Below are 14628 nucleotides of genomic sequence, written 5' to 3' on the forward strand. Positions count from 1 at the left end.
GGGGATCCAGTATTTGTCTGCCTGGGACGACATGATCGACAGACCACGATTCTTTGCCAGAGATGGCCTGCACCTGTCACCCTTAGGATTCTGGATACTGGCAAAGGCTCTTGACACCCCTATAGTGCCGTTTTAAGGCAAGGTTCAAATGACAAATTCACCACCATAACAGGTACAAGCAAGCAAAATCTGAGGGTAAATCTACTCAATGCTAGAAGTCTAAACCTCAAAATGCACTCACTCGAGGCACTCCTTAAATTGGAAAACATCGACATCTGTGCAGTGACAGAGACCTGGTTCAAAGCTCCAGAGAGCACCCCTGCGTTACCAGGCTATAATTCATACCACATCTTTCAGCCGCCTAACCTGGAATGAAGCATTAAAGGTGGAGGTGTGTCCATATTCATTAAGGATATCCACACCTTCAGGCTAGTTGCACAGCATAATGCATCCGAGATTATCCAAGTGCAACTAACTCTGGGCAAGACCACTATCCAAATTGTAGCTTGCTACAGACCCCCCACCATGCCCCAGGATTCCCACTCATTTCTTGATACACTGGAAAGTATTAGGGTACAACGCAACACCCTAATAATGGGCAATTTAACTACCCCACCATTAACTGGGAAAACTACTCATGTACCAACTCTTTTGCTCAACGTTTTCTGGAATTCATAAATTCCAGTGCCTTGGATCAACTTATTCACACCCCTACCAGGGGCAGCAATATCCTAGACCTGGTCATTACCAACATGGGCAACCGGTGTTCCACACCAGAGGTCAGCTCCTCATTGGTCAGATCTGACCACAAGCTAATCACCCTAGACATCCACATCCCGCCCCCACCCCCAATTAGGGAAACCGCCGTAAAAAACTTCTCCAAAGCCAACTTCACACTTCTTAAGACAAAAGTGGCAAACTTCATGACACCCATGCTGACAGACAATAGAGGTACGACTGCTGAATCCTATGCAAATGAACTTTATAAGCACTTACACGAGTGCATGGATCATGCTATCCCTAATAGAACCAAGATGCTATCCTCCAAAAAAAGGAAGCCAATCTGGTGAGCCTCTGCCATAAACAAACTCTACAACAGAAGAAAGAAACTGTTGCAAAAAAGAGTAAAATCCCATGACTGGAGGAACTCTCTGGTCAACCTCAGTAAGAAGCTAAGATCCCTCATAAAATCCTCCAAAGCTAGTTAGAAAAACAAAATTGCCACTGACTCTAAAGACAACTACAAAGCATTCTATAGCTATGTCAAGAATCTCAGTGGCAACACTCAGATCTGCTCTGAGTTACACAGCACAATGGCACTAAATATACAGAACCAACTGATATTGCCAACATCCTGGCAGATAGGTTCAGTGCTAACTTTACCCCCCACTCACCCCCTAGAGGGCCTATTTCTATACCAGAAGAATGCAAAGTTCCTGTAATCATGGCTGCACAGATAAAAAACACACTCTCCAAAGCCAAGAACACAGCATCCATGGGACCTGACAATATCCCAGGCTGCGTTCTACATGAACTACAGAATGAACTGGCACCCTACCTAAGTACCATGTTCAATCATAGCCTCACCTCAGGCTTTGTGCCCACTGAATGGTGCACCACGACGGTTATCCCACTCCACAAAGGGGGAGCCATGATGGACCCTGGGAACTCCCGTCCCATTAGCCTGACGAGCCTGGTCTGCAAGGCCATGGAACGTATCATCATGGAACTCATAAACAAAGACATTGGTAATCTCCAAACTCTGGACCTTACCCAGTTCGGGTTTGTAAAAGGCAGATAATGTCTCCTAAACCTGACTGACTTCTTTGAAGCAGTCACCAAAGACATAGATGAGGGTAAGGTGGTTCACACAGCTTATCTAGATCTCACCAAGGCTTTCAACACCATCCCCCACTCTGGAATTATAGATAAGCTCACTAAACTAGGTATAAATCCCTATGTCACAACATGGACTGCCAACTGGCTCATGGACAGAACCCACACTGTGAAAGTAGCAGACTCTAAATCTGACTTTAGACCAGTGACAAGTGGAGTACCACAGGGTTCAGTCCTGGGTCCTCTCCTGTTTGGTATCTACTTCTCTGAAGTACAGGCTAACACAGAAGGTCTTTTGCTAACAAAGTCTGCAGATGACTGCAAACTAGGAGCCATAATCAAAACTCCTAATGATGTGGACATACTACAAAAGGGCCTCACTGAGACAGATGCCTGGTGTCAAAGCCATGGCCTGAAGCTCAATGCCAAAAAGTGTATTGTCATCCCCTTTGGTAAAAACTCTGTATCCATGAACTACCACATAAATGGTAGTCTACTTAATGCCGAAAGTGTGATAACAGAACTTGGGACACAGTTGGACAGTGATCTCTCCTTTGATAATCACATCGCCACAGTGGTCAGGAAATCCTTCTACATGGTTCACCTCATCACAAAAGGTTTCTCATCCAGAAAAAAAGAGGTCAATGTTCCCCTCTACTCATCACTCATTAGACCCATTATAGAGTACAGCGCCCTTTTTGGTATGTATCTCAGAAGACATCTACAACAACTGGAAAGGCCACAGAAATACATCAGAAAGAGGATTACTGGCCTCAAACAGATGCCCTAGGCAGACCATCTCAAAAAACTCCAGCTTTGCTCTGTTGCATATCGCCTACTCAGAGGCGATCTCTGCCTAACATACAAAGCTATGTCAAACCTAGAGCTGTTGGACATGCTCCACTTAAAGAAATCCCAATCCCTCTGAGCTACATGCTCTAGGGACCTAACCCTTGTCACCACAATACACAGAACATGCTGGAGGGATAGATTCCTATCCCAGAGACTTCCCATACTCTGGAACAGACTACCTATCTATGTCAAACAAAGCTCCTCATTAGCACTCTTCAAGAAAAAATCTTGATGATTGGATGGGAAATAGGAAATTCACCCCGGGGATCACTTCTGTGGCTCTGCTCGACAGAGGCACAGGAAAATAATTTTCTTGGGTGGCAAAAGCCAGGGTACCTTTTTGGCTAGGCTTATATAGGCCCTAGGGCTAATAGCCTAGTACCTACCTATGAACCTATGAACCTATATGACAGTTAGAAAATGTATACTGAAAGTAGAATATTAAAAAATACTGAAGGTGTTTTATTGAATGATGCTGAGAAAATTAGGAAACTATGGAAAGACTACACTGAGTTATTATACTGTAAAGAACAGTTAGATCAACAACTGTTAAAAGCTTGTACCTTAGATCAGGAACAGATGGTGATGAAAGAAGAAGCAGTATTGAAAGTTTCACCAAACAATAAAGCACCAGCCACTGACAGCATTTTCACCAAATTATTATAACACTTAGAAGCTTACAATATTGTACTGGGAACTTTGGAAGATGACATCATGGCTGATTGACTAGGAAATATCTGTGTTTATACCACTCCTTCAGAAAGGAGATCCCTCTGTTTGTGGATATTATTGCACCATCACTCTTAACCACATACCATCAAGATTTTTCTCAAAATTATCCAGTGGAAATTATAACCATGCATGGGATGCGAGTTACCAGAAGTGTAAGTAGGATTCAGGAAACAGTGAAGTACAAGATACATCATCACAGCTGTGAGACAGATACTTGAGAACAACAAAATGAGAAGATGAAGATCCTGACAACCAGTAAAATTAATAAATGTATTCTTACTGGAGAAGATATAGAAATAAAGGATGACTTCAGAGTATGTAGATCAATAATTAACAATGAAATGACAAGTAGTCAAGGAGTCTGACAGTGAATTGCTTTAGGAAGAATTAAATAAAATGAATATAAAATGTATCTGCAAAGATTTAACTTGTCCAAGCTATGATGTTTATAACAATGCTATATGGGTAAAAATGTTGGACAATGAAGAAAAGATTCAGTTAGTAAATTGCTGACTTTAAATTAGGTTGCCGGTCCAAAGACTACCAGAAAAACAAGTCAGACTGTATCGAGAACTCAAATGACAAAGACTTTAACTTTCATAGATTAGGCATATCAAGCAAGGAGAAAAATCATTACGAAAAAATATTGTGATGGCAAGGTCAAAGGTCATCACAAAACAGAAAGACTGGCACTGCAATAGACTGGCACAATAATTTCATCAATGGATGTTCCTTAATTAGTGATTAGTCATATTACTGAAGGATGAACATATTTCAAGAAATCTATCCACAGGGCTACCATGAACCGTTATTTCTCAGTGGCATTTAACAACAATATTTAATAGGTAACGTATCACTTATTAAGTCTTAATTATTATATACCACTTCTGAAAATAGCATTCAAACAGTGTTACTTTGCTAAACAGAATTGTTAGTCATTCAGTTAATACTATGAAAAGATCTCTTCAGCTGATACCCCAAACCATTCAACCTTACTGACATTAAAGCAGTGGTAGCAAGTTTGCAAAAGTAAATATGGTAAAATACCTCCATTTTGGACTGAATAAATTTCTACAAGAACTGTATATGGACAGTTATAATTAATTTTCCACATTTTTTCACATTTTCCATTAAACGTTTTATTCTGTTAATGATCAGAGGGAACTGAAGCCTATTAAAAAAAACAGTGATGAACAGGATTATAGTTGATCGCAGGGCATACACCTATGGCCAATGTCAAGGATATCTTCAATTTACCTTTAAAATACATGTTAAGAAAGTGCTGCCCACAGGCTCCAAATGCCACACTATATTTGACAGAACTACAGGTCATGAAGTCACAGGGTGTGCATTCATGACGTGCATGTTCACTTTGCAAAAACAGGATGAAAAAAATGCAGACTTCTGGTGTACATACTGGTACCAGGAGTGGAAAATAGACAGTGCAGAAACTTCAGCACATAGAAAAGTTTCTACTACAGGACTAGGCCAGGTTCAGGGGGAAGGTGGCCCTTTGTCGTAGAAGGAAAAAATAGATTAAATGGATGGAAACTGAAGTAATAGACCTTTTGCAAAATGAAGGCTGTATTATGAAAACTCCAGCACAGGTAATACTGCAACATGATAGGGAATTATGTCCATAGATGGAAGATGGAAGAGTACTAGATGGAACAGAATGCATCTGAAGAAGATATGATACAATGTTCTGGAAATTTCTGTAGGAGACACACAAAAGTACAATTAGAATTACTTAGCAAGGGAAAGAGCAGGAAACAATATTGCAACATGATGGACCAATGATGCCCCAGGTGAATGAGCAACAGATGGAGCATGGGGCATGTGGGGAAAATATGATGCATGGAGATGTTCTGGAATCTTCTGTAGAAGACTCACATTAAAGCTCAATTAGAACTGCACAACAATGGAAAGAGCAATAAATAGAGTGCAAAGAAAATGCTCTCAGTCCAGAAGAAAATGATATAAGGGAAGACCTGCTTGATATAATAGAGATTGATATACATAAGGTAGATAAAACAATAGATTACAGAAAGTAAATAAGACCCAAAATGCTAAGGGACAGGTAAAACAGACGAACATAGTAACTGGGAGTATTAAGAGAAATTAATGTAATATAAGTGAAATAAATAGAATATATATTACTGTGCAGCTAAATTAATAACAGATAAAGCATTACTGCAAAAATGTAGAGTAACAAATTAAAAGAAGGGAACAATTAGAATGCACAATGGAAGCATTGAATAGATAAAAACTTTAACTCAACTAACATAAGAAGTATCATTGTTAGAAGAATACAGAAAAAGTAACAGGTCATCAAAAATTTTTAGAAAGCTAGATGTGGTAAAAGCAACACACACAGTATTAAAATAGACCAGGATTTATCATACACTGTTTCCAATAATAAACTAAACAATTTCAGCACAAGTAAAAAAAGTAGAAGATATGCAGATAAATGCATAACATAAGTAAAAAACAAACAATTCATTGATGATACAAAAATGTTTTGCAGAAATTTGGAAGATAAACCAAAAGCAATAGAAACACCACCAAAAAAAGAAAAAAAAAATAGGTACATCTTGAAGTATTATGAAGAGTTTGCTGAACATAATAAAGATGCTGAATGAATGAAAGAGTTAAATGAAACAGCAGGAAGCTTTAATGTAGAGGATGTGAAATGGGAGGAAGTAACAGCTAGATAAATTGAGACAAAATTAAGACAATTGTAAAATGTAACACCCTGGGTCCAGATGCAGTACTTAACTTCTGACTAGAAGTCTTAACATCTATACACAAAGATTTAGCCTTGAGTAAAAATGACTTATATTCACATCCTGAACAGACACCAGCCTGGTTAACAAGAAAAAACATTGTCATCATCAAATGTTTTTACATTTTCTACATGGGTTGGGGTATCGCATCCACTGTCATCCTTCTACCTTCTTTGATAGTCATTTCTGATGGTCACAGTTCTTCTTTCACACGATCCATTCATCTCTTTGCTAGAAACCCTTGTTTTTACTTGGCTTCTTCGTGTCTCTCCCAAATTTTCTTCACCAAATTGTTTTCTGCTTTCCTGCACATATCCAAACCACCATAGCCTGTTCTCTTTGACCTTTTCTGCAAATGGAGCTACATTTGCTTCTGCTACAATGTCACCATCTCTTCATCTGTCCCACAGTGTGCATCCTACCACCCATGTCAGACACTTCAACTCGATCACTCACCTCTAGCTTCCTCAAATGCTCTGCAAAACTTAAAAAAAAAAAAATAAATACTCTTCCTTAAGAGTGAACCTTCAAGCATCCTAAGAACTATACATCTCAATAACCTGCTTTGTAACAATACCTCCATTTTCAAAAGGCCAGTACTTCCTTATTTAAAGGTACAAGAAAACTATGCTTGAATAGGCCCAGCAATTATATTTGTCACTTTACCATGTTTTATAATGTATACACATTTTGTAAAGTTCATTTACTAGATAATACTATTTTTATTTGCCTTATGTCCTTTTATCAGATTATTTTTAATGCACAGCATGCTGATATTAATGGAGTTCAGTTTGTTAATTGTACTTTTAGTACTTTTGTACTTTTAGTACACCGTTATGCTGTTTCCCGATATTTTGTATATAATTTTGGTTTTACTTGTAATGGAGTTTTTCTAATCAGGTCTCCCCTGCTGTGGGTCTTGGTCCACTGAGGCACCAGAAAACAAAGAGAGTGAAACATAAAGAAATAAATGAATGTAGAAAGCAATGGAGGTTATGTATTTCCTCTTCTGTGCAAAACAGATACTGCTTTATGTTTGCCTTCAGTTCTACTGCCAAATTTATATGCTACTGACTCATTTTCAGTAATATTTTGTGGTTAGCAGTTACCCAAGTTCTTCTTCTGCTTCCCAGATTTGTTACTATTACTGTCTAGTAATTTCAGGTGGAGCAAAGTGAATTTGCTGCTGACAAGTAAGTTGGAAAGATACTTTCACTCTACTGTCTTGAATTCCAAAATCTTGTGGATTATCAATGCTTATTTGACACTGACCTTAGAAGACTGTCACTGTACTATTTTAATGTATGTATGAAAATTATGCAAGTCATTATTACAAAGAATTAAAAATGCACAGTTCCCAAGCAACAAGAATGAAAACAAGTAATGTTGAGACACTTTGGTTCTTTATTGCAACACAGATAGTAGAAAACTCAGTTTTAAAATTCTCACAATCTATAGGTATCTCAGAGATAATTTGGACTTCATCAAAATTATTGACAGTGCAATATACACAGCTGAGTAAATGTGTAAATAAAAGAAATACATTCATAAGTGCTGTTTTGTGTTTATAGCTACACAATGTACTTTAACTAATTGCTCTTTTGTTATACTAATAAGTGTTCTGTTTATAATCTGTATGCATAAGTTATTCATAATGTAAGGAATATGTCTACATCTTACCGTGAACCTGGGCCATGGGTGAAGATGGTCTGCATGGATCAGCCCACCTGCTTGGTTACAAACAAGAAATAAAGGAAACGCATCTTCGACATTTGAAGTCTTTTTTTTTGGGATTGGTATGAAATTGAAGATTGACAGTGCCTCATCCCAAATACATTTTCACTGCTTTAAAACCTATGTGCATCTACATTTTTTTCAGTACAGACTTTCAGTAGCATTTAACTTAACAACATGGAGTTCATAAAGACAAAGGAAGACACTATTTATTTATATTTTGATAACCAAGTGAATGAGCTGGTCTAGGGATGCTTTTCATCTAAAGCCTGGGCCACAATGGTACAAACAATAACAAGTAAGAAATGCTCTTAGGAATACAAAGAAAAAAACAATACTGCCATTAAAGCATTTGACAAAGACTGCAAGTAGAATTCATAGCAAAGGTATGACTCTATAAGTAAAACAAACATTTATAAGAATGCATACATTATTAATGCTTAATACAGAATTGTATGTAAGCATATTGCACAGCTCACAGTACTTTAAGATATCGCTGCAGTGTAATGGACTCGGAATCAATGGATCTGTATTTCACGGTGAGCTAACATGATAATACTCTTAGAAGAAAATCATGCTGTTATGGTGGCCATGTCTGCCCTACATCTGCTTAAATAAAATGTATGCATGTGTGTGTGCTCATGGGTGTGGGTGTATGTACACTTGTGGATGCAAGAATGTGTATGCTCATGGATATGTGTGTGTTTGTGGGTTCATGTGCAAGTGCATATGTGCATGTCTGTGAATGTTTAGGTTTCTGTATGTGTATATAGGGGGAAATCATGTCACGCTTAAACAAAGAATATTGCTCAAGATGTATAACCCTGGTTAGCAGCCCTACTTCTTGTTTCACACTTTTGAAAAAAAAAATGAAGTCTGAAGATATTATAATTTACTTCAGAAAAGATTGCAGACATGAAATATACTGTATCTCACCATAAAATGTGCTTCAGCATTTCTATAATTTCTATTACAATGGATTTCTAATGAAACATGCTTACAATTGCTAATGTTTCTGAAGTAAACTCAAACATTCAGACTTAATTTTTTGAGCATTTCACAAAACAGGAAAAAAAAACATGGATATAAGTAATTGTTTAAGCAGCCAGTTTAATGGTATTCATCATTAATTTGCATAGTGTAGCACCATGATTTTTACTTAATGCCTGTTTGTAGAGATGAACGTTGATATCTGGATGAAATACAGAGTAAATAAATTAATCCATTCCACACCTTTGTTTTCAATGAGCATGTTTTGGCAATTGCTGCACATATAAGCCTTTGAGGATGCTGAAAATGTAGAGCAGATACCCATGATGCTTTTGCTGGAGGGTGCAGCACTTTTATTATTAAATGCCATATTCCTACACTCTGAAGATGAGGAGATATGTATTATACATTTTTAAGATGAAAGATGGGGCTGGGTGCAAAGGAATTTTCTGTGGAACATAGAAAATGAATGGAAAACTCACTGAAAGCTGAGCATATTGCCATGCTTGGCCACAAGTGTTGCCAATCTGTGTTAAAAGGAGCTAAAAAGTGGAGTATGGAATGAGTCTGTGCCCTCCCCATGTTACATTAACAAGGTATGCTTTACATCCCATCATGCTACGGTATGCCATGCCTCTGTGATGTGTACCATAAGGGCAGATGCAAATGCAAATTTAGTGATAACATAAGAAAAACATATTACAACCTAGTAAGATCAGCCAAAGCCACAACAGTGTGTATGTAATTGTATCTGTCTGTATGTGTGTTATCAGGCACCAAAAATAATTTCCAAGGAAATCTTTGTCACACACTTTGTGCACAAACAGCACAAGAAACTGGATAATTTATATTATGGAATGACCAACGCAGGTTATAAATCAGAGATACTGGTATGAGAAAAAATGCAGTACATACTGATAGATGCAGAGTAATAGTGAGACACCAACAAACTTTGCAGGATAAGTACATTGGTGGAATTTGCATGTTGCAAAAAATGACTGACATTTTAGTCCATCAAATGAGAGTTATTAAACAGCCATCATCCACAATGCAACTTGCATGTCGAATAGATCATTACACATATTGCTAATTAAATCAAAACAACATTGTGCAGCTATAGTGTCCCTCAGTAACAATGCATGACATCACATAGAGCCAAAAGCACATTGTACATCAGAATAAAAGCCATAGGTCAAAGATCCAATGTCAGAAATTAATCAAAGAAGGAAACCACAGACATGCATGGTAGACATTAATGCAATCCTCCAATACATGGTATACACAATGAAACAGGAGTGTGCATAGTCATTGCTGAGTTATACAAATATCTCTCATAATGCAGGTTTACCCAGCAGTAAGAATGAATGATGTTTTGTCAGTAGGATGCATCTAAGTTCTGGGTAAGCATCTTTAGCACATGTACCAAAGTTTGGTATGAATATTTAACAGTGCAGCTAACACAAGGTGACCATTTTTTTACAGGACCTAAACTAGGACACTTGAGGTCCACCTTGGGAAGCCAGGTCTGCAATCCCATTCTCCCAGCCCCCATGGGAGTGGAGATAGGGCAGCCATGTAATCTCGCACTGGGGTAGGCAGGTTGGCCTCCCATCCTTCACCAAGCACTGCGGGGATGCCACTATGTGAATAGTTCCACCCAGGAGGCAAGAGGCCACATGCCAGAAGGCTTGAAGTGATGCACATTTGTCAACACCTGGTGCCATGGAAGTGAGAGACTGAGGTGTGTCGCAAAAAGGGCAGAGATGGGGGGGGGGCAGGGGCATCTCCCCTGTGAGTGTGAAAGCCCTAGGTGCAAAGCAAAGTGGAAAACCAGTGTCAAGGAAGTCTGGATGAGGGACTGTCTGAGGCTTCATGGCCCTGCAGAGTTCAATGAGGCTGGGAAGATCCCCTAAGAGGCTCCAAGACCATGCATCACACTGCATGATTTGGCAGCAGTTAGGAGATATGTAACCCTGGAAAAGAGCTCTCATTCCTGGGTAGAAGTGGAACCCCAGAGGGGGTCAGTCCCGAAGGAAGTCTGGAAGGGAGAGAGAGAGGTGGAAAGTGACTGGTACAGGACAGCTCTTGCCTGTGTGAGGGGGTAAGGACCATGCCCCCTCTGGGACAGAAGTCTGGAAGGGGGAGAGAAGCAGATAGGGGCAGGGCTGGGCAAGCTCCTGCCTGGGTGAGGGGGGTCAGGCAGAGCTCCCCACAATGGAAGTCCTTAACAGAGCAATAGGATGGACAGCAGTGGGGCCTGGAGAGCTCCTGTCTGGGTGAGTGGGGTCAGGCACAACCCCCCCCATGATGGAAGTCCTTAAGGGAGCAACTGGCGGACAGTGGTGGGGCCTGGAGAGCTCCTGCCTGGGTGAGTTGTGTCAGGCAGAGCTCCCCATGATGGAAGTCCTTGAGGAAGTGCCAGGGTGGACAGCAGAGGGGCCTAGAACGCTCCTGCTGGGGTGAAGCCATCCAACCTCACCCCATAACCAACAGCATCCTTGAAAAAAATCTCAAAGTCCCCAGAGCTGCTCTGGATGGAAAAACAGAGGGACTCTGAAGCCTTTATGAGCAGACGGGATCAGAGTGAAGCTCCCTGGCCTGAGAGGGTTTGAGGGCATGAGCAATCCGGCATGATTTGGCAGCCTGCAGGAGACATACAGGTGTCAAAATCCCCTGACATGGGGGGGGGGCAGCGGCTGGGGAAGGTCTCTTGGTCAGGTCAAAGGGGAGGTCTGTAGGGTTTGGCCCTGACAGAAGTCAGTATGGGAGCAACAGGCAGATGGGTGTAGGGCCTGGAGAGCTCCTGCCTGGGTGAGTGGGGTCAAGCAGAATCTCCCAAGATGGACGTCTTTGAGGGAGTGACTGACTGATGGCAGCAGGGTCTGGAAGGCTCTTGCCATGGCAAAGACATCCGATCTTACCCCATACCCAGTGACATCCCCAAAAAATCGCAAAGTCCCCAGAGCTGCTTAGGATGGGAATGAAGGGGAACTGGCCACCCTGGGAAGCGAAGTCACCATTCAGACTGAGCGGTCTAAACTGGGACATTTCTGTGTCCCAAAGACAATGTTTGGGATTCTAGGACAGGGACTTCCAAACTGGAACTGTCCTGTAAAAACTGGGACTGTTGGTCACCTTGAGCTAACAGCACAATGATGAAACAACCCTTGTGACATGATGGCTTATATACTGTCTTCCAGTTTTTCTTCCAGCTTTCACTACAGATTTGAAGATGGTACTGCTACTGACTGTAAAGTGATATAAATACTGCTAAAATGTTAATTTCTGTATCAGATCCATATCATATTTTCTTAGCTGTAGCAGGTGACTTAATAGTATTTCAACATATCCTTAATGCCCAGAAGAAAATTCCTGTAAAGACCAGCATATAACTCCAACAATGCTTCCTGTCAGTAACATAGAGCAGGAAAATTCCTGTGTCTACAGTATGTTATTACCCCATAAATAAAATAAGATCCCCAGCAGAAACTTGCGAGAAGTAGCACTGCACTAACTAAATTCATATCTGCATGTATGTTATATAAGCACACACACACACACACACACACACACATATTCCAGAACATTGACTTCAGTGTATTCATGTTGTACTAAGGTCTAAGCATTCTTGTATATTGTATATATTCTTCTATATTCTCCCTCACCTATATAATGTATTGGTTTAGCTACTTTAATAACTTATCCGGTTTCAACATGCAGACTTTCCCATGCTGTTTGTATTCTCTCTTTGTCTCCAGCCTATAAATCTGGTAGTTATTTGGAATTTCTCACAAGTAGTATTTCTTTCTCTGCAGATTCTTCCCTAACCTTTCCTTTATTTTATATTGATGTTCAGACATTAACAATGCATCTGAATTAATAATCTGCTTTAAAACCTGGGGATATTCATCCTAACCCTGGTCCTACTCCCTCCTTTGCCAACACCCACCAACTATCACCCCCTACTTACCACAACACCCTAAAGATTTTCACTATAAATGCACTAAGTCTTAACAACAAAGTTCACCAATTTCAATCTTGGTTAAACCATAATCAACCTGACATCTTAGCCATCTCCTAAACATGGCTCAAACCCTCCATCTCTGAGATCCTACCCCCAGGATTTCATACTCTCAGAAGCGACCGACTAAACAAAAAAGGAGGTGGCTCTGCCCTAGTCTGCTCTAACCTCCTTACCATAATTCTCCTCCAAATTCCAATTCCCCAATTCCAGAATACGGAACTAACTATTGGACTACTAAAACTAAATAAACACAAAAATATCTGTATTATTGCCCTATATATCTCACCTGGTAATAATATCTCTACACTCAAAGAAATTCTCTTATGGGCCTCCACCAGAATTCACTATGAAACATACATCCTAGGAGATGTAAATATTGATTGGAACAAAATCAATTGCCACTCTCCCTCCCTAACCATTAACCTCTATAACTTCTCTCAGTTAATCTTCCCCATCAACCGACCAAACAAAATAAATCCACCTGGATCCACCTTAGATTGGATCCGAGTCTCAGATCAAAAAAAAAATAACCAACTCTGGCACTATTCCTTATACCATTAGTGACCACCTCCCAGCCTTCATACATCACTCAACCAGCTCTTCCCCACACCAGCATCAATACATCCACACTCGCGACCTCACTAACTTCAACCCCACTACTTTCTCAAACATTTTCAAACAGATGAACTGGCAAATTCTAAACACCCTTCCTCTTGACAGTGCTATAGATTACTTCCACTCTGTCTTCTTAGACACCCTAAACTCCCTTGCCCCTCTAAGAAACAAATTGATAAAAGCTAAAACTGTTCCTTGGCTATCCAAAGAAACAAAAAAGATCATGCACCAAAGAGATAAAATATGGAAACTTTACCAAAACAATAAACTGCCCACTACACTGCTCCAATATCAACAGCTGCGTAATCTTGCAAAAAGTTCACCAAGGCCAAAAATCCTACTATATCAAACTCCAGTCCAATAATAATAATAAAAATCCCAAACTATTCTGGAATTCAATAAATTCTCTTCTCAATCCAAGCTCCAAGAATAACCCCTGTCCTGACCCAAGTAAATCTGACCTTGAACTAAGCTCTGAATTTAACTCATTCTTCATAGACACTATTTCTAACCTCACCAAGACATTTCCTATCAATAACCCAACTTCCTTTCACTCACCACTTTCCAATTCACCTAGCAACCCTCCCTCTCTGTTTGAGCTCAAACTCATCTCCACTAACTTTATACAAAAACTTTTGTCCAAACTTAAACCTTGCTCTAATGCTCCTGACGATATCCTTCCTCATTCCTGAAATGTGCTGCTGATGGTATTGCTGTTCCAATCAGCATCACTATTAACAGATCCATAAAGGAATCATATGTCCTTAAACTCTGCCACTCAGCCTATATTCTTTCACTTCACAAAGGAGGCAAAAACACCAGCATCTCAAACTTTCGCCCAATTGCTCTGCTCTCACCAATCTCCAAAATCCTAGAAAAATGCTTCCACCTCCAACTCATGCCTTTTCTGACCCTAAACAACCTTCTCACTCCCACCCAACGTGGCTTCCACCCAGGCCATACACTGTAACCGCTCTACTCTCTTTCCTTGAAACTGTCAATCAAGCCCAAGATTCAGGACATTAAGTTTCTACCCTTTTACTTGATCTGTCTAAAGCT

Source organism: Protopterus annectens, chromosome 2.part2, assembly GCF_019279795.1.
Source record: "Protopterus annectens isolate FY-2018-M chromosome 2.part2, PAN1.0, whole genome shotgun sequence".
In the NCBI taxonomy this organism is placed as follows: Eukaryota; Metazoa; Chordata; order Ceratodontiformes; family Protopteridae; genus Protopterus; species Protopterus annectens.